This window comes from Podarcis vaucheri (assembly GCF_965113315.1).
Source record: "Podarcis vaucheri genome assembly, chromosome: 6".
Lineage (NCBI taxonomy): Eukaryota > Metazoa > Chordata > Lepidosauria > Squamata > Lacertidae > Podarcis > Podarcis vaucheri.
Genome location: NC_138764.1, coordinates 24,305,785 through 24,325,779, shown reverse-complemented (window position 1 = coordinate 24,325,779; position 19,995 = coordinate 24,305,785). Strand labels below are relative to the sequence as shown.

Here is a 19,995-nt window from a genome sequence, read left to right as displayed (position 1 = left end):
CTTTTATCTCTCAAAAACAGAAACACAATGAACCATGAGGCACAAAATATACATTTTTGTCCCCCAAGTATGGCTGAGTTTGTTGATGGCTGGGGGGTGGGCGGGGGAGGGAGGATACCTAAACTGTCCTTGCTGTATCTATCTGTCTACTCCCATTTGGACTTCTTAGATCCAATTTAAACAAGATGGTGTACATATAGAGAAAACACTGCCCACGTGTTCACTGTCACATTTTATATCAGTGCTTATGTGCATGTTAAATACCCTAGGGATCTGTGGCTGGCATACTCACACTGCAACTTTATTAGCTGAGGGTCTGATTAAAATGTGAAGCCAACCACATGGAATACTGGCAAATCAGTTTCAGCAGTTGGACCTTAATGCTTACGTAGTAAGTCAAGATCCCGCTTTGGAAAACTCTCTCATAGTTGGTGTGAACTGGCTAAAGTCTCTGGCTATAGCTTTCGAGGCAGGTGCATTCTGGGGCTGATTTCCCACTTTCTTGCCTCTTGTCTAGTCACTTGCCCTGGAGGACAGCAGTGCAAAACAGCTGCAAAGTATTTCTAAGTCAGGAAGGAAACATTATTTCCCCCAATTTGTATTCATTTCCCACAGGTGCAAATGACTTGCTTGAGCTGCAAGGCAGCAATGAATGGTGCCGGCTATGTTAAAAATATTAACATCATGTGTTATATATATATATATATATATATAGAGAGAGAGAGAGAGAGAGAGAGATGGAAAATAGTTTCAGGAAAACATTTGTTTGTAAATCCAATACATTTCCACCTTTAAATTAAGCGACATGCTTTATAATTAGTAGAAGCAACAAAATGTGCTATGGAGCAAAACGCAGTTGTTAATGCAAAGTGAATCTAAAGTAACAATGAGGTGAGATTTGTTTGCTATTTCTAAACAGCCTGAATGTAGGAAAATGCTTTAGAAACGAAAACAAAGTACAACCTCCAAATAGTAGATTCAATATCATCAGTATTGTCCTATTGCAATACAGAACACATTATTAACTTTTTTAAAAAACAAAACCCAACTGAGGAAGAATTCAGAACTTTTCTCTTGATTCTGAGTTGGCCTCTTTCCAAATCATCTCCCCTGATTATCTACCTTTCAGATCTGCCAGGTTTCAAGGTGCTTACAGAAGGTAGGCCACTCTATCCTGCAGCAGACAAACTCTATGGTGCCATCCCTGTATGGAGTTATGTGTCAGGCCCTATAAGACCGAACATAGGTGGTCGAGTGTCTTATCGGTTTGGAAGCAAAATGAAGAACACCTCAAATAAGGATCTACCATATTTTTCGCTCTATAGGACGCACTTTCCCCCCTCCCAAAATGAAGGGGAAATGTGTGTGCGTCCTATGGAGTGAGTGCAGGCTCCTTGGCTTCAGCGATAGCAACGCGAAGCCTCCAAAGCACAGAGGGAGAGCTCCCCCCGTGCTCTGGAGGCTTCGCGTTGCTTTCGCTGAAGCCGCCTGAAGCCCCCAGAGCACAGGGAACTCCCGCTGCGCTCTGGGGGCTTCAGGCAGCTATCCGCAAGCCTTCGGAGTGCAGCAGGAGTTCCCGCCGCACTCCGAAGGCTTGCGGATAGCCGCCTGAAGCCTGGAGAAATTTCATGCATATCAGTTAATATCTTGACCCTCCCTCCACGAAAATAGCTGTTTACTTGGCTGTTTTCCTATGTCGTGAAGGCTGAAATTTCAATTCAGTGGAGCAGGGTCAGGATATTAACTGATATGCATGAAATTTCAAATATAGTATATAATCCCTAGTTTAGGGAGATAAGACCTTTGGAGCAGGCTTTTTTTTTGTTTTTTTAAAGAAAAGTTTTTAATGAACCGCCCTACTGCCCTACCCTCCACTGGGCTTCCCGGGTCCTGGAAAGACGGCCTATGTGAGACTAGGCTGAGTAGATTAGATAATACAGAGCATGGTGATATCACAATAAATAAAACCTCCCCTTCAGTAGTTTCAAGCACTACTACAGGTTCCACATAATATCTGTACTGCGTTGTTTACTGTGACAGCAGCTACACTTTGGAACTCCTTGCCTATTACAACAAAGCTTGTGCCTTTGCTAGACTCTTTTCGGGCACCTGCTAAAAGCATTCTTCTTTCGGCAAGCATACCTAGATGCTTAGCAAGTTGAAGTAATTTTAATCTTAATATTTTAGCTTTTGTATGTTTTAAAGTAGGATTGTTATTTTTTCTTCATTTTACTGCTGTGGTGTTTTTTTTGTTTTGGTAAACCAGGTTGCAGTTTTTTTAAAAATAAATTTTATTAAATAAATAAACAATAAACATAAAAAGAATAACACAAACCAAAAGACAATCCATCCTGTAGATTTAAGTATCTGTCCATAGCTGCCTACTTGTTATAGGAGGCCCAGAATCCACCTTCCTTTGTAAGAAAATATGAAATAACGTAAAACCATTTTTGCAGGCAAACAAACAAACAAAAATGTCTTTGTGGGGGGGGGTGACAAGAAATTTTCCGCACTGGGACCCACCTGACCTTGCTACGCACCTGGGGAAACCTGGAGGGTCTGCTATACTTATCTCTTTACACCAATGTCCACTCAGATATTTAACTTCTAAAACCTGGCTGAGGAGTCTAAACCTCAATTGAATCAGATTTCTCTTAAGTGTCCAAATTCAAGCAAAAAATTAAATTAAATTAAATAGCACCCTTCAGATATCCCCTCAGACTAAATATAGCAGCAAAACAGTTGCAGTGCTTAATCAAGGTCAGGAATCAGGAAGTGGGGAGTGTCCTTAATACATTTGAACCATCGCAGGGTATGTGCATTTTTAAACTTTTGATTTTTCATCTGAAGGTAGCTTGTAGAGCTAATGAAGGGAATCTGTCTTACGTTCTGGAGGCAGCGCCACCCAACCCTTTCTGTAATTAGCAGCTAATATTGCTTATTGTTGGCCTTCTGGGAAGCAAGGCCACTGTCACCCACGTTAACTGGATTAGGGAACATTTATAGAACTTCAGAGCCAGCCACTCAGAGACGCCCATATTTCAGTGGACTGAAAATTATTTGCATGCCAGCGAAGTGTGAGATGCGTCAAAAGTTAGGTGTGGAAAGGGAAGGGTTTCTCAGGCATTAATTGTTTTCAGCCAGCACAGGCATCTGCTAAACCAAATGTTCTGCGTTTTGTTATTGTGGGGAGTGAGGGATCAAACCACCCCAGTTTTTATTGATGTTTACAGCGAGCACAAGTTTCTGATTAAGTAAGTATATGTCAGATGTTCTATTCCCTGTCTACAGAATTCAGTAGCTCTCTTCCTGTCCATTGTCATGGATTGTACTTGAAAATGAGGCCAGGTATATCCGTAGCTGTCAACTTCTCCCTTTTCTTGCAAGGAATCCTATTCGGAATAAGGGAATTTCCCTTAAAAAAGGGAAACGTTGACAGCTATGGGTATATCCCATTCCTATTTGCAGACCCTTTCCCTTTGATACTTCCTTCATATACTTAATTCTATGTTTTCGTATTGCCCAGCTGCAGCTAACTGGCGTTCATGAAAAATAACTGAGTATGCAATTCTGTGCCCAGTTACCTGGGGAGTAAGCCTCATTGAACTCAGTGAGACTTGCTTCCAAGTAGGTAAGCATAAGATTGCATTGTAAGCCGCCTTAAATGTGGCTCTGAATAGATTCACGGGCTTACTAAAGCAGTTAATCAGGCTGAACGCTATTCTGTGAACACTACTTTTTACGACTTCGTCAAACATGAAGCAACTGCTTGATATCATTACTGACAGCAAACTTGGTTTAGGAAACCCCCCCCCCAAAAAAAAACATTTCTTTCTTCCCACAGTTTCCAAATATATTCTAATTATATTGCACTGTTATAATTAGAAATCTGGTATTTTTAGGTGCAGGTAGGTAGCCGTGTTGGTCTGCCGTAGTTGAAACAAAATAAAAAAATTCCTTCCAGTAGCACCTTAGAGACCAACTAAGTTTGTTATTGGTATGAGCTTTTGTGTGCATGCACACTTCTTCAGATACCTGAAGATACCTGAAGAAGTGTGCATGCACATAAAAGCACATACCAATAACAAACTTAGCTGGTCTCTAAGGTGCTACTGGAAGGATTTTTTAAAATAATATTTAGGTGGCGAGAGACGTAACAGCTAGTTTTGAGTTGAGACAGAAAGAAAATAATAACCTGTGACTGCTACCATAGATAAGCAACACAAGTCTGTTGGTTTAGTAAAATATATACGTGAACAACATTTTCTTCCAACCCTGCTCAAAATATATTCTAATTATATTTTATTAGAAGCAACGTGATATTCAAATTGTAAGCTTCACATCTAGGTCTGAGGAAAGACATTAGCTTAGAGGCTGAAAACAACCAATGCCACAACCAAAATTACCTGCGACCATTGTGATTAAAAGAGCCCAAGCTTGTATTGTAGCTGCAACCATTTTCCCCCACGGCAGACGTGGTCCTTATAGCTGCATTGCATATTCCACGAGATAAGTATGGGGTCTGAAGAGGAAGACCTGAGCAAGTGAATCTGCAAATGTGGTGTGCTTGTCAGTTTAGCTTGGTAGTGTTTTTCCTCAACAAGCCAGATCAGCAGGGCTTAACCTAAGGCTCATTACGTGCTGACGCAATTGTTGCACACTATATATACTTTCTTAAGGAAATCAGGCCTGAGTGCTCACTGGAAGGACAGATCGTGAAGCTGAGGCTCCAATATTTTGGCCACCTCATGAGAAGAGAAGACTCCCTGGAAAAGACCCTGATGTTGGGAAAGATGGAGGGCACAAGGAGGAGGGGACGACAGAGGATGAGATAGTTGGACAGTGTTCTTGAAGCTACCAGCATGAGTTTGACTAAACTGCGGGAGGCAGTGGAAGACAGGAGTGCCTGGCGTGCTCTGGCACATAGGGTCACGAAGAGTCAGACACGACTAAACGACTAAACAACAACAAATCTATACTTAGGCTGCAATCCCAGACACACTAAACTGGAATTACATTCTGACAGAATTCAATAACTTCTAGGTTAATGTGTTTTTGATGGTGGTATTTGTGTTGTACTTTCCCCGCTCACCAAACTGCCCACAACATCCAATACAATTTAGCTACAACGAAGGTTGACCTATTTAATTGCATACCCTCCAATATTTCCCTGCTGAAAACAGGGACCTCCTATTCAATAATAATAATAATAATAATAATAATAATAATAATAATAATAATAATAATAATAATAATTTTATTATGGGTTGCCCTAGCCACTCTGGGCAGCTCCTAACATATTTAAAAACATAAGAAAGCATTAAACTTTAAAAAACATCCCTATACAGGACTCTTCTAAAGGTTATACTGTGGTAGCTCTGAAGTCAAACGGAATCCATTCTGGAAGTCTGTTTGACTTCCAAAATGTTCGGAAACCAAGGCGCGGCTTCCAATTGGCTGCAGCTCCGCTGTATATAAACTGTACAACTAAACAAACTGTTCTGTTTCAAAGGCGGCAACTACACTTTGGAGAAAGGGATTGGTGAGTATGGGTTGAGCATTTTGATTCTCAACCCCCCGTTTTAACACTGACTGCCTCATGCTTAAAAGAAATAAATAAACGAGCTGCAGTAATTCTTTACCGCTCAGTATTTTCAAAAGGCTTCTTCATCCTGAGGCGCCACTCCATATCTTATTGAATAATCATGAAAATTCAAATTTTACCACATCTGTGCTGCTAATTGTCAAGTGATAATTGCTCTTTGCTGAAAGGAGGAAATGCACCTTCATGAGAGAGGCTGAGAGGAAGCGGGTGAGCAAGGAAGTGAAGGCAGCCAGGCTAAAGTAATGGTAATTAACCCGCATGCTTCAGGGCATAAATCCATTGTCTGCTGAAAGGGTTGGAAAGGAATGTTCCGTCCACCCGAATGATCATCCCTTCCCCTTTTACTTCAGCTGGCGAATGGAAGGATCATCCAAGCCTTTTCCTTTCTTCTGTTCATTCCGAGGGCTGCTAGATTCTAAACTGAATAATCTAATCTGGTCCAGCAAACCTCATGATTGTATTAGTGCGGCTAAGGCCCCCTCTGCCCTGCCTGCCAGAGGCGGCGACATTATTTTATTCTGCTCTCTGTAGCTGTTCCCTGCTTGTAGGCAACAGATCAACTTGCCTCATCACCACCACAAAGTAAACCTACAACTCAGAATTCCACAGCTCAACTCACACTGTTTTCTTCTGCTGCTAGTGCAATAGTCTCATTTTATTCCCCGGTCCCCATGTATGTTAATCTTTCTCCCTCTCAGTTTTTCCCGTCTTGCTCTTTGTCTTTCCTTTTTCTCTCTCTTTCTTGTCCTCCTCATAATAATACTGCCTTACACAACTGACGTGGTGCTGGTCTCCCCGGTGGAACCAGTGGTGGAGCATATGCCCACGCTGCCCAGGGCGGGCGCACTCCCAAGGGGGGCAGGGCATGGAGGGTGCTTTCCCAGGCACAGGATAGCCACTCGGGGGCCCGGAGCAGTGTGTGCGCCCCGCAGCCGAGGGCGGAGCAAGCTGCCTATGGTGGACATTCGGCGCACCGCCTGCCCAGGAATCCCAAGCCTCCCCAAGCTGTCAAAATGAAGGGGGAAGGGGGGAATGCTGCCGGCAAAGCAGTGCAACTCTCTCCCTTACCCCAATGGCTTGGGGTAGGCAGTGCGCCGAATGTCACCCCTCTCAGTGAGGGTACCCGGGGTGGACCGCCCCCACCGCCTCCCTTTCCTACGCCCCTGGGCTGAACCTGCCCTATTTAGAAAGTTTCTATTCCAACCTTCTTTGTCACTAAGCTCAGGGTGGGTTGTATCGTATACAGTGGTGCCTCGGGTTACAGACGCTTCAGGTTACAGACTCCGCTAACCCAGAAATAGTACCTTGGGTTAAGAACTTTGCTTCAGGATGACAACAGAAATCGTGCAGTGGCGGCGTGGCGGCAGTGGGAGGCCCCATTAGCTAAAGTGGTGCTTCAGGTTAAGAACAGTTTCAGGTTAAGAACGGACCTCCGGAACGAATTAAGTACTTAACCTGAGGTACCACTGTATAGGAAATCGAAACAATGCAGTGAAATTAGAGCAGATAACAATACAGTTAAAACACCATTTTTTAAAAAATCATATTAAAAAGTCCAGATGATACTGCAAAAATAAAAATAAACCTCATAGGCTCATTGCATATAAATGCTTGAGAGAACAGGTAGATTTTAAATTGACACCAGAAATAAAATATTGTTGACACCAACTGTACCCCCTAAAGAAAGATATTCCCCAACTGAGCCCTATTCCGTGTTCCTGCTAACTACCATTATTGGCAGCAGAACATTGTAGCACATGTGCTGTCTGGATCCCAAGTTGTTTAGACTTTATATATCACCCATAACACATTGATTGGCCCTGGTTGCTAGAGCAGAGATGACCCCTTCTACCCCAATTGCACAGTGCTGCTCCAACAACCACAGGTTCTGGTGTGCTGTAGGCAGGTTCATCTGCTTAAACCCTTTCAGAAATCATCAAAAGAGACAAAGTTCCCCTTGCACCCCAGAATACTGCTCACAGCCCCGGCCTATCATATGATGAAACGCCTGTGGGGACGTTCAGAATATTCATCCCCTCCTTCCCACTATTTGTGCACCAATCAATGAACCAGTGCTATTTTTCTAGAAAAAGAGGCGCCATAACTCACCACAAACACCTCTCTTGTTCTCTTACAATGGCGCCCACCTGAGAGGGGCCGGAATTGAGTTCCAGCAAGTTCCAGGAATGCGGGTGGCGCTGTGGGTTAAACCACAGAGCCTAGGACTTGCTGATCAGAAGGTTGGTGGTTCGAATCCCCACCATGGGGTGAGTTCCCGTTGCTCGGTCCCTGCTCCTGCCAACCTAGCAGTTCAAAAGCATGTCAAAGTGCAAGTAGATAAATAGGTACCGCTCCGGCGGGAAGGTAAACGGCGTTTCCGTGTGCTGCTCTGGTTCACCAGAAGCGGCTTAGTCATGCTGGCCACATGACCTGGAAGCTGTACGCCGGCTCCCTCGGCCTATAGAGCGAGATGAGCGCCGCAACTCCAGAGTCAACCATGACTGGACCTAATGGTCAGGGGTCCCTTAACCTTTAAGTTCCAGCTGAAAAAATATAAGCCCTGCTAGTAACATCTCTAGAACATTGCCTGGTACCCTGAGTTCCTTCAACCCGAGCCACATTTCTGATGTGGATGGACAACTGGCCACTGCAAAAGAAGGACCCTCCAGGAGTGGGGAGAAAATGGGGGGTCCGTAGAAAGATGGAGAACATCTGGGATCCCAGACTTGCATGGCAAGGTGGGTGCCATGAGAACTATGTGCGCTCTCATCAGTCAGATCCTGTGCAAGACCTTGGGTGGGAATGCATACAGCAGGCCTGGGGGCCAGATCTCCATTGGGCCATCTACCCCAAAGGCCTTTACCTCCGCTGACTAAGCTAGCAGGGAGGGTGGGAGAACAGAAGGAAAGGAGAGGGCCACAGAAAGTGCAGAAAGGAGAACACAGGTAAGGAGTAAAGAATGCAAAATTAAAAGTGGAGACTCAACTATGCAGGGGAAGGGCCTGTCGTGGGGAGTGGGATCACTGATTTGGACCCTGCCATTGGGAGGGGCAGTTCTATTCTCCTGTCCTCAAGGATCCCTGGGGAATAAACCTTGTTCCTCAAGCCTTTGTGGTGGTTCAAGCCTCACTATGGCTTAGGAGCCCCACCACCTTTGCCCTGTGCAGCAGAAACACTTTACTGCCATCTGCATGTTCGGACATCTATCTGATCCTTTATTCCTGAGGATATAGTCTATATTACAAGTTGTACAAAGGTATGACGGTAAGTGCTATTACCTTTCATCTGTTTTGAAAAGCCTGGCCAAGGTCAAAATGTGTTGCTTTCCAAATGGTTGAGAGCACTGGATTAAATAAAATAAAATAAAATATTGCAGTGGACTTGGCAAGCAAATTTGCTTTGCCTTCTTGACAACACTTAAGGGGCTTAGAAGCATGTTTGCTTCTTAGATGAATGCCATTACATAGAGGGCTTGGGCAACGTCCAATCTGCTATGAAAGGGGATTGTGTATCTTGTCGCTTGTTGGCTGCTTCTTGTTTATCCTAATTGAGATGGGCATGTACAGCCATTGTGCTGTCTAGTGTGAAACTGCTCCTGCCTTTAACTCTTGCCCAGGGAGATAGCAGCTGCGGGAAACAGTTCAGTGGCTTGCGAGAATTCCCTGTATCGCTAAAATGCAAACGCGTCTGTATAATATGTAAAAGTGACTGAGTTTGCATAGCCTCATTGTCAGACCATGTTAAAACAGAGTCTTGGAGCCAGCAAGGTAGAAAGTGATAGTTTTAATAGGATGGGGCTATTTGGAAGAGGAACACAGTCCTAAGAGGAGCAGAGAAGAAAAGAAAGCCTGTGCGGCGTATATCTGTAACGCACCAATATCCAATCTAGAATAGCGCTTATGTCTAGTAGCTGTGTGCATAACATTTGCCTTTGTGTTTGTTTGTTTGTTTGTTTGTTTGTTTGTTTGTTTGTTTTCAAATTGGGTTGGGGTAGAGAAGGCTGGGGGACTGTCACCGTGCCCCATTTCTGAGAGACCTCCTGAAAATATCATCCATCAATACTGGAACCAGATGAATGGTGAGAACTAAAATTGGTGAGGCAGCGAAGGGGTTCACCAGAAGCAGGGTCAATTTGTTATTATTTAAACAAGAGGGTGGCGCTGTGGGTTAAACCAGAGCCTAGGACTTGCTGATCAGAAGGTTGGCGGTTCGAATCCCCGCAACGGGTGAGCTCCCATTGCTCAGTTCCTGCTCCTGCCAACCTAGTAGTTCAAAAACACACCAGTGCAAGTAGATAAAAAGGTACCACTCCGGCGGGAAGGTAAACGGTGTTTCCGTGCACTGCTCTGGTTTGCCAGAAGCGGCTTGGTCATGCTGGCCACATGACCCGGAAGCTGCACGCCGGCTCCATCGGCCAATAAAGTGAGATGAGTGCCGCAACCCCAGAGTTGGCCACGACTGGACCTCATGGTCAGGGGTCCCTTTACCTTTAAACAAGAGGGACGCAGGTGGCACTGTGGTCTAAGCCACTGAGCCTCTTGGGCTTGCCAACTGGAAGGTTGGCTGTTTGAATCCCCATGACGGACTGAGCTTCCGTTGCTCTGTTCCAATTCCTGCCAACCTAGCAAGCTCGAAAGCATGCCAGTGCAAGTAGATAAATAGGTACCACTGTGGTGGGAAGGTAAATGACATTTCTGTGTGCTCTGGTTTCTGTCACAGTGTTCCGTTGTGCCAGAAGTGGTTTAGTCATGCTGTCCACATGACCCAGAAAGCTGTCTGCAGACAAATGCCGACTCCCTCAGAATGAAAGCGAGATGAGCGGCACAACTCCATAATCACAAAAATACATAAAAAAAAAAAATGTTCTTTTCTCCCCATCCTTCTCCCTCCCAAAGGTACTGTGGACACTTAATGCAGTTGTACAATTATTAGCATCTAACTGAATTCAATCTAGTGAGAGAGAACCATAGAACTGTCGAGTTGGAATGGGCCGTGGGGGTCCTCTAGTTCAACCATCTTCAATGCAGGAATCTTTTGCCCAGTGTGGGGCTCAAACCCAAAACTCTCATGCTGTACCAGCTGAACTATTCGTAGGTTAGGCCACAGTAGGCTAGGCTGCTTCCCTCTCCTCTTCCTGCACACCCTCAAAATCTGAGGGTTCCCAGATGCCTTCATGACACAGCAGAAGCCCTAAGACACTTAACGGGTTCTGAGGGACTTGTCTGGTTGGCTAGTGCTACTGATAAGGCAAAAGGACATAAAAGGAGGAACGGAAGAGCAAAGGAGTTCTGCAGCTCTACTTAAAACTTTTGCAACATGTATGTCAGAATTGCTGCTTTTCTTTTTTTTATGCCACCTGGCAAACACCTGGCGAAGTCGCCTCGTGGTCAGGGCGCCCCATTTGGCATGGAGGTGGCGGGCGCCTCTCCCCCCCCCCACCTCTCTCCGCGAGAGGCTCAGCCCCTTCACTGGGCATTGGAAATACTCTCATAGTGATATTTTGTGACCGACTGTGATGCACAGGTAGCCGACTGGCTGCAACAAGGGATGGACAGAAACAACTCCAGGAAGCCTCTCAGAACAGACATAATTGAGGAATAATAAAATGATAGCCATTAGGTGGCAGCAAGAAGTCCTCTTCTGCAGAGTTTTAACAATATGTCCATAAGTGACTGTGGAGGCCAATTCTGGATCCACACGTCCTTCCACAGTGGGGACATTGGTTTCCAGGCTGGAGTTGATCATGGTGAGGATTTGCCAAGCGTGCCTTCCTCTTAGCACTTTTTTTTTAAAGCATTATTGCAACTTCTGCAGTTATAATAATGGTGTTAACATATAGGGTTGCCATATGCCTGGAATTTCCTGGACACAGTCAGAAGCAGTGTCCGGCTGCAAATCGCTGAAATGTCCACGAAAATCTGGATGTATGGCAATCCATGTCGGAAGTCCAGATTTTGCTGAATTTCCTTTAAAATAGCTCCAAAACATTTTTTGCTCAACAAAAAGGGCTCAACAACTTTCGTGTCCGGAAAGGTTAGCTAGGGATGTGTGAGAGTTATCTTAAAAACTTAAAACGGGTAATGCGTCTTCATAATTAAGCTCAGCATCTGTTTCCTACAGTTTGGTAGGAGTTGGTATAAATATGCATTATCATTCACGTTCTTACTTACCTGTAAACTGCAATTAGGAGCTGAGATGCTATGGGGGATCATTTAGGTTAAAAGATAATTTATGTGACACACCACCTAAAATGTACCTTCTCCAGTATTTGTTAGCACACTTTATTTTGGCGGTTTGCATCACAACAAGCTTTTGCATTGTTGTTGTGAGCTTATTCATGAGGCTCACCTACAATAATTAGCCACGCTAATGCAAGGAACCCCTGTAGTTCCTAGTGTAGGGAGAACTCCCAAGCCTTTGCTGCCGAGTCTGCTGGGGGAAATGCATACAGGCATTATGAGTTGCATAATATCATATCATCAAGACTTCAAAGTCCAACGTGGTGTAGTGGTTACACAAATGTTAAGGTTAAGACTGTGGAGACGGGGGTTCAAAACTCCCTCTCAGGCTACAATTCTTTATCTACCTACCAGGAGTAAGTCCCACTGAATTCAACTGGGATTCTGTCACCAGGAAGAAACCACAGCCCCGTTCATTCTGCCCCTTCTGCTATAATTAAAAAATAATTCTCAAGAACTTGGATTGGTTCCCATCCATGGTGGACACCCACATGGTTAAATAACCCAGAATATAATGCCCTGGCCCACAGATCTATGAAATTTATTCATAGATCTATGGCGTGAGGCATTACAACTTAAAATGGCGGGTGACCACCATGGATGGAAGCAGAGCTAACAACCATCCACCACTGAAATGTATATTTTTTTGGGGGGGGGGAGGCAATGGGCAGCATAGTGAATGGTGGTGTAGCTGAGTCAGGAGGGTGAGGGGTCCTGGGGTCCTCAGCCAGTGCACAAAATGGCCGACTGCATACAGCAAGCCTGGCCCTACCACCGAGTTAGTAAAATAGAAACAAACGCTCCTCTCCAGATATGCCCTCCATATTGCGGCAGGTGAAGTAGCCCTTAGATTCATTACCATCTGCTAAACCCAGAAATGGAATGTAATTTTATTTATTTTGTGGGGGTGGGGGTGGAAAGAGGGAGGGAGGGAGAGATTAATCGTTAAATTTAGAAAACAGATACAGTGGTGCCTCGCAAGACGAAAAGAATCCGTTCTGTGATTCTCTTCGTCTAGCGGTTTTTTCGTCTTGCGAAGCAAGCCCATTGACGGATTAGCGCTATTAGCGGCTTTTAGCGGCTTATCTGCTGATCGGATCAGCTGATAAGCAGCTTAGTGGCTTAGAAAAGGGGGGGGAGAAAAAAAACCAGCAGGAACTCGCAAGACATTGTCGTCTTGCAAAGCAAGCCCATAGGAAATTCGTTTTGCGAAGCACCTCCAAAACGGAAAACTCTTTCGTCTAGCGAGTTTTCCGTCTTGCGAGGCATTCGTCTTGCGGGGCACCACTGTACTGTCTGTACTTGGCTTCTTTAAAACTGCATTCATTTGTGGAAACTGAAAGACTTCACATTAAATAACAACAAAACGGCTGTGAAGGAAAGAGGGGTGGAGATGGTGTGAATGGAAATATGTTTACATCTCAGTGCTTTCGAGACGAAGCTGAACACCATTTTGCAGCAGAGAGCATTATGCGTAGCGTTCAAGCTGCCCTTGGCGGTGCTGGTATAATTAAGGGTGTGTGTGTGTGTGTGTGTGTGTGTGTGTGTGTGTGTGTATGAAACAGACTGGAGGGTGTTTAACCTCTTCTCAGCCTTTCCCTCATTTCCCACCAATCTGCGGAAAGACCTGCAATGACCCATGTACACTAGTCTGGTTTCTCTGTGGAGGATGACATGGTTTTCTCTTTCGCAGACTGGACAGTTTGGGACTTGTCAGTGTTCGCTGCTCTTCCCCCGCATCCGATCTCTGTATGGTGTTTCCACCGTGTTCCCCACCTGTTCTGACCCCTTAACTTGAGAGGTCGCATTCTGGAAGCCTCTTGTATGGCAGCGCTGAATTCTACCTCGGGCCAGCCTGCTCAGTCAAGCCACCTAATTTATACGCCAGGCCACGGCCCGGCATGCAGTTCCTGGATTCCAGGTGCAATTATGTTTAAAGGAAAACACGAGCCATTTTGCGCACCCCAGAAACTCGGGAGAGTTCAAAGGGGCGAAGACGTGTTTCACACCATCCATAAAGAGTCTGAAATAGATTTGAGAGCCAAGTTTGTAATTGTTACGGACATTTCTGAGCCTCCCAACTGCGACGGCTATGACGGTTGTTTTTCTAAGGTGACATCATCCCTGCCACAGGCATTATGGAATCCTTATGTAAGTGGCTACAGACTGGCTTCTAATCTGCATTACTGCAGCTTTAGCAAACATAAAGGAGAACATATAGAATAGCTAAACTCGAGATCTGTTTTCCTGGGATTGTGCAACACACTGTGGGTACAGCTAATTAGGAAATGATTCCCCCCCCTCTCCCCCGCTCTACAGCCATCTTTTTTACTCCTATAATTTTCCTGTTAAAGATACAGAGGCAAAATGCGCTAGGTTTGTGTTTTATGGGCCTTGGGGAAATGTATGTTATGTTGCACAGCAAACCAATTTTGCGCACACAAAAGTATGTTTCTTGAAAAAAAGGAAAAGTTGTCATCGTTCTGAGAAGGGCAGCTGGCTTGAAATTGTTATAGACCTGGCCTTTCGATAACGGACTCTTCTAATAATTTCCAGGGTTCCAAAACTAATATTTCACCTTTTCAGCTTCCACAAGTTGGAAGATGATAAAAAACAGACGTGCTTGGCGTGTGTGTGTGTGAGCTAGTGTGATCCTACCCACTGCCCTCTCTCACATGGCAACTTTCTTGTATGGATAGACTATGATGAGGGCTTGGAGCAAGGGTTCCCAAAGTGGTTCTCCGGGGGGGGGGCAGGGGAATTACCTAGAGGGCCCTAAGGGGCAGGTGAGGCAGCAGGGAGGCAATGGAGCTGTAAATTTCAGGTTAAGAACGGACCTCCAGAATAAATTAAGTGCTTAACCTGAGGTACCACTGTATATGCAATTAATGGTTACTGCTTTGAATTTTATTGATTATCAGGTTCTTTAGTGGATTGTGCAAAGTGCTATTCTGAATCATGCTTCGGGGGCAGCAGGGATGAGTTTAATGAACCAAGGAGGAAGTGGCCCGAAAGAGTTTGGGGACCACTGGCTTAGAGGACCATTCAAGATGTTGTCGGATCAGATGTTTTCAGTGGGCAGGGCTAGATTTGCAGGATTTGTATGCTGCATAATTGTAGAAGCATTTAAGCCAGGCATAGGCAAACTCCGGCCCTCCAGATGTTTGGGACTACCATTCCCATCATGCCTAGCTAACAAGACCAGTGGTTAGGGATGATGGGAATTGTAGTCCCAAACTTCTGAAAGGCCAGAGTTTGTCTATGTCTGCTTTAACCAATGTGCACGAAAGATAAAACATACATTAAAGGTACCAATAAAAGTAAGTGAAAGTTAAAAACAAGTTGAATTTTAAAAAATTAAAGTAGAAATAAAACCAGCAGTTGAAATGTGTGCATATATATATGTATGTATATATATGCGCATGCCATATCTACATAATAAGCAACTAACTTACTTTTAAAAGACATTTGAAGACAGCCCTATTTAGAGAAGTTTTAAATGTTTAATGCTGTATTGTGTTTTTAATATTTGGATGGGAGCCACCCAAAGTGGCTGGGGAAACTATTATTATTATTATTATTCCATATCTGGGTAGGTTTGCCTGCACAACATATTTTTTTAAGCAGCAAAGGTACCTGCCTAAAGTCAGTGGGCAGATGTTCCAGAATCTAGACGTTGCCACACTGAAAGATCTTTGCTTACTTATTTAACTTACAAACATTGTCCTGCGCTTGCATAAGTGCTAGTTCTGCAGATCAAAATGGGCATCTCTGGGGTAAGGCAAACTAGGTATAGGTAAAGGGACCCCTGACCGTTAGGTCCAGTCGTGGCCAACTCTGGGGTTGCAGCGCTCATCTCGCTTTATTGGCCAAGGGAGCCGGCATACAGCTTCCGAGTCATGTGGCCGGCATGACTAAGCCACTTCTGGTGAACCAGAGCAGCGCACGGAAACGCCGTTTACCTTCCCGCTGGAGCGGTACCTATTTATCTACTTGCACCTTGAAGTGCTTTCAAACTGCTAGGTGGGCAAGAGCAGGGACTGAACAACAGGAGCTCAGCCCGTCGCAGGGATTCGAACCGCCAACCTTCTGATCGACAAGTCCTAGGCTATGTGGTTTAACTCACAGCACCACCCGTGTCCCTCTAAGGCAAACTAATCCTAAGCTTTTGAAGGCTTGCTCATGTGGGGAAAATGTGGGCATTGGCTCATTTGTAAAGAAAAAGGAAAAAAGGGCACCCATTCAACATTACACGCATAAGAGCGCAGAAGCAGCAGTGAAGACAAATGCATCCTTCATTTACCAGAACAAAAAACTGAGAGATGGGCTTTTTGAATTAGTTGATTTAGTAACAGATAATGCAGAACACTTGCCGCGCTTTATGCCTGACTCAACGAAAGCTGTTGAGGAACTGAGGCCTTTTTGAAGGAGACCGTTAACATAACCACTGGAGCAGCTGTTCTGAAGCTCAGCAGATTAAAAGAAGAATAAACTGGCTTAAAAATGCATTCATGGCGATCCAGCCAGGGAGCTGTTTGTATGTACCTAATGTGGCTATCTGTGTCTAGATGCAGGTACACATCGCCCAAAGCATCTAATCCTCCCCAATGAACTTCAAAGTTGTAGATGAGGAAGCCCATTTGCCTGCATTTAATTGGATGGGCACATCGAATATGAAGATAGTATCAGCTATTAACCCAGCGATGTTAAAAAAGAGGGGAGGGAGAAAGCCGCTGGATCTGGGCCACTGTCTATAATCCTCAGAACATTTCTTTCTAAATTATATTAAATCCCTGCTGGAGTGACTACAAGCACTCTACAATGCAGTGTTGAAATCTGATTAATTTTTCACACCCAGAACTCTTATATTTAATTCAATTATTGGAAAAGAAAATGTTCTCGGATTCTTGGAAATTCTATTTTTGTGTGTGAAACTCTCCTCTGGAAGCGATTTCAAGACTTAGACCTCTCTCGCGTTTCTGTGTCTGTGCATAATTACGTGCATGGAAGCTCAGATCAAGATGCCGCCCCAAACACATTTCTCAGGCTGCAAATCCTACTCAGTGGAACTTAAGAGATTTGCGCTCTCAGTGATTTTTACGAGTTTTTAAAAGGCATCCCCTTGTCCGCCCCCAAAGCAAAATATGGACCGTGTTTTATCAGGGACTGCTAGCTGCAGATAGGTTATCCTTCTAGGGATGACTGGCATGTAGGCACCCCCTTCACCTATAATTTCAGGAAAACCAGAGGCTTATGTTCCCAAAGGTTTCTGTGAATCAATGTCAAACACAGAGAGATCTGCCAGATTCCAAAGATCTACTGCTTGAAGGCTTTGTCAATCACATCCAGTTGTGTTATGCAGCAGAGCTCTGCAACAAGACAGGATGGATTATAGGGGGTAAAAACAAGTCCTCAGTGCTATGCCAGGGCATAAAAGTGCCTCACCTCAGGAGAGTAAAATGTCAGTGTGTGATTGGAACGGAGTACTTATAAACTTCTGTAGTACAGTGGTACCTCGGGTTAAGTACTTAATTTGTTCCGGAGGTCCGTTCTTAACCTGAAACTGTTCTTAACCTGAAGCACCACTTTAGCTAATGGGGCCTCCCGCCACACGATTTCTGTTCTCATCCTGAAGCAAAGTTCTTAACCTGAGGTACTATTTTTGGGTTAACGGAGTCTGTAACCTGAAGCATATGTAACCCGAGGTACCACGGTACTTTAAATAGGATTTGGATATTTCAGCATGGCACGACAGAGTTTCCATTTGGGAAGCACACATTACAGGAGCTTGTCCCAACTCAGCGTTTGGCGAAGCCACCTTTCTTGGCTGAAATAAGGGAAATCTTTAATCCTACAGTCCAAGTTGTATTTGTTTACGGTGGTGGTGGGGAGACTCCCACTTTTCTGGTGCCTATATATCTTATTACTTAAGAGTATCTACTGTATTGGCCCAAATATAAGCCACACTTTCCCCCCAAATTCTGACCGTGAAAAGTTAAAGTGCGGCTTAAATTCACGACCTTACAAAAATTGGCTTTTACGATATCGCTGCTTAAGCAGACATACAGTAAAACGACATGGTTTTGAGTGCCTGGGGAATATTAAGGGAGCGGCTTATATTCGGGTATTGTCTCCTCCCTCCCTCCCTCCCTCCCTCTCTCTCTCTCTCTCTCGCCCCCCCCCCCGAATTTTGAAGGTGCAGCCTATATTTGGCCCAATACGGTATTACTTAAAACTAACCATAAAATACAGAGATAAGAACCACATGGTCTTCATCTTTTTGCTGAGGCTGGTGCAACACTCCCTGGAATTTCTGACCCTGTCAGTTCTCCCTCCAACGCCTTTGGTGGCACAGAAATATTAGAACAGATGTTTTGCTTCCAAACAACATGGGTACATCTTGTAAAGTATCTCATAGGTCTTACAATGTCTTAAAATCCACCTACATTACGCTTTTGATTATATTTTCAAAAACCATTCAAATTTAATTGGCTGAGTCAGTAAAAAGGCAAATCAGCTGAAAATGTCTTTACCCAGTTGTAGCTATGAATGGGGGAATCTGTCAATTCTTATTTCTCTCAGTTTCTAATTTTTACAGTCTGTTGTCATTTTGTTTTAATGGCCTTATGAAAATTCATCGGTATTTTAGTGAGGATTTTTCTGAGTATGTACATTTCCCCCAATATAATGCATTTTTAAATGTTATTTTCACCCAGTGTGTGCATTCTCATACACATTACTTGGCTGAAGGACTGCATTGCAAAATTCAGAGACGCACCCATTTTGACTATTTGGTGCAACCTGTATCAAATTGTCTTGACCTAAATCTTAATAGCCAAAGCTGTGTACAGTTTGTACTCACCCTTCCCCATTCCCCAGAAAGTTATGTGCTGACAAAAGCTGTACCACGTATTCTTTTAGCTCACATAATTCTGCCATTTTTGCTACTTTTGTGTGACTTGTTAGCCACTGGAACAGACAAAGAGCTGAAAAGATCCACTCATAGCAGTGAAAACCTTCTTTAGCCAACCCTCGTGATTTGTGAAACTTTACTAGGTGTTGTCCATGTTCAAGTAGATCTTCACATCCATATGGACTAGAGGTTTGTTCTGTTTTTTAAAAAACCCGAAAGCATAACCCCAATTTCTCTGGAAGACAAATTCTCAAGCCAATAACATGTCCTGCACTCCCCCCCCCCCTGTGTTCCTGTGAAATCACAGAAAGACACAGTCCTGGCATGTAAGAAGAGCTGAGGGGAACCAGAATTTAGCAGCATGAGCTGCTTATATGCAAAACACCGTCCCATTCCTCTTGCAAGCATTCCCCTCTCGCGACTGAGGTTAAGTGATGCTTATATGTAATTCAAAGAGAACACTTTGTCAGGATTTCTCCTAAACTAAACAAGCCCCATGAAAGTCAACAGCAGAAGGGGTGTGGGATAGGCCGTTGTGTGTGCAGTTGATGACAGGGAGAACAGCTTTTCACATTAGGGATGCGATGGATTAAAGAAAGGTTTAAAAAAATGACAGCAAAAAGAAAAACTCTAAGATCTATTTTGAGCTTGTCCAAATGCTCTTTCAAGATCAGAAGGTTTCTGAAAGAGGGAAAAGTGCTTTAAAGTGCTAATTGTCTCTCTCTTTTTCATTTTTTTTTTAATTGCAGACGGCATGTACTCACTAGTCCTGAGGGGGTCCTGTGATGCTAGGCTGAGGGCATTATATTACAGTGCAACTGTAGACATGCCTACTCAAAAGTAAGTCCCACTGAACTGAATAGGATTTACCCGCAGGGACGCGGGTGGCACTGTGGGTTAAACCACAGAGCCTAGGACTTCCCGATCAGAAGGTCGGTGGTTCGAATCCCCGCGACGGGGTGAGCTCCCATTGCTCGCTCCCTGCTCCTGCCAACCTAGCAGTTCAAAAGCATGTCAAAGTGCAAGTAGATAAACAGGTACCATTCCGGTGGGAAGGTAAATGGCATTTCCATGCGCTGCTCTGGTTCGCCAGAAGTGGCTTAGTCATGCTGGCCACATGACCTGGAAGCTGTACGCCGGCTCCCTTGGCCAATAAAGCGAGATGAGCGCCGCAACCCCAGAGTCGGTCACGACTGGACTTAATGGTCAGGGGTCCCTTTACCTTTACCTTTATGCAA

The 19,995-nt window shown here is 44.4% G+C and overlaps 1 protein-coding gene across 1 annotated transcript in view; it reads right to left on the bottom strand.

The window, feature by feature from the left end:
- CRB1 (crumbs cell polarity complex component 1) overlaps positions 1-19,995 on the bottom strand; it is a 148,916-nt gene that overhangs the window by 51,891 nt on the left and 77,030 nt on the right. The window lies entirely within an intron of this gene.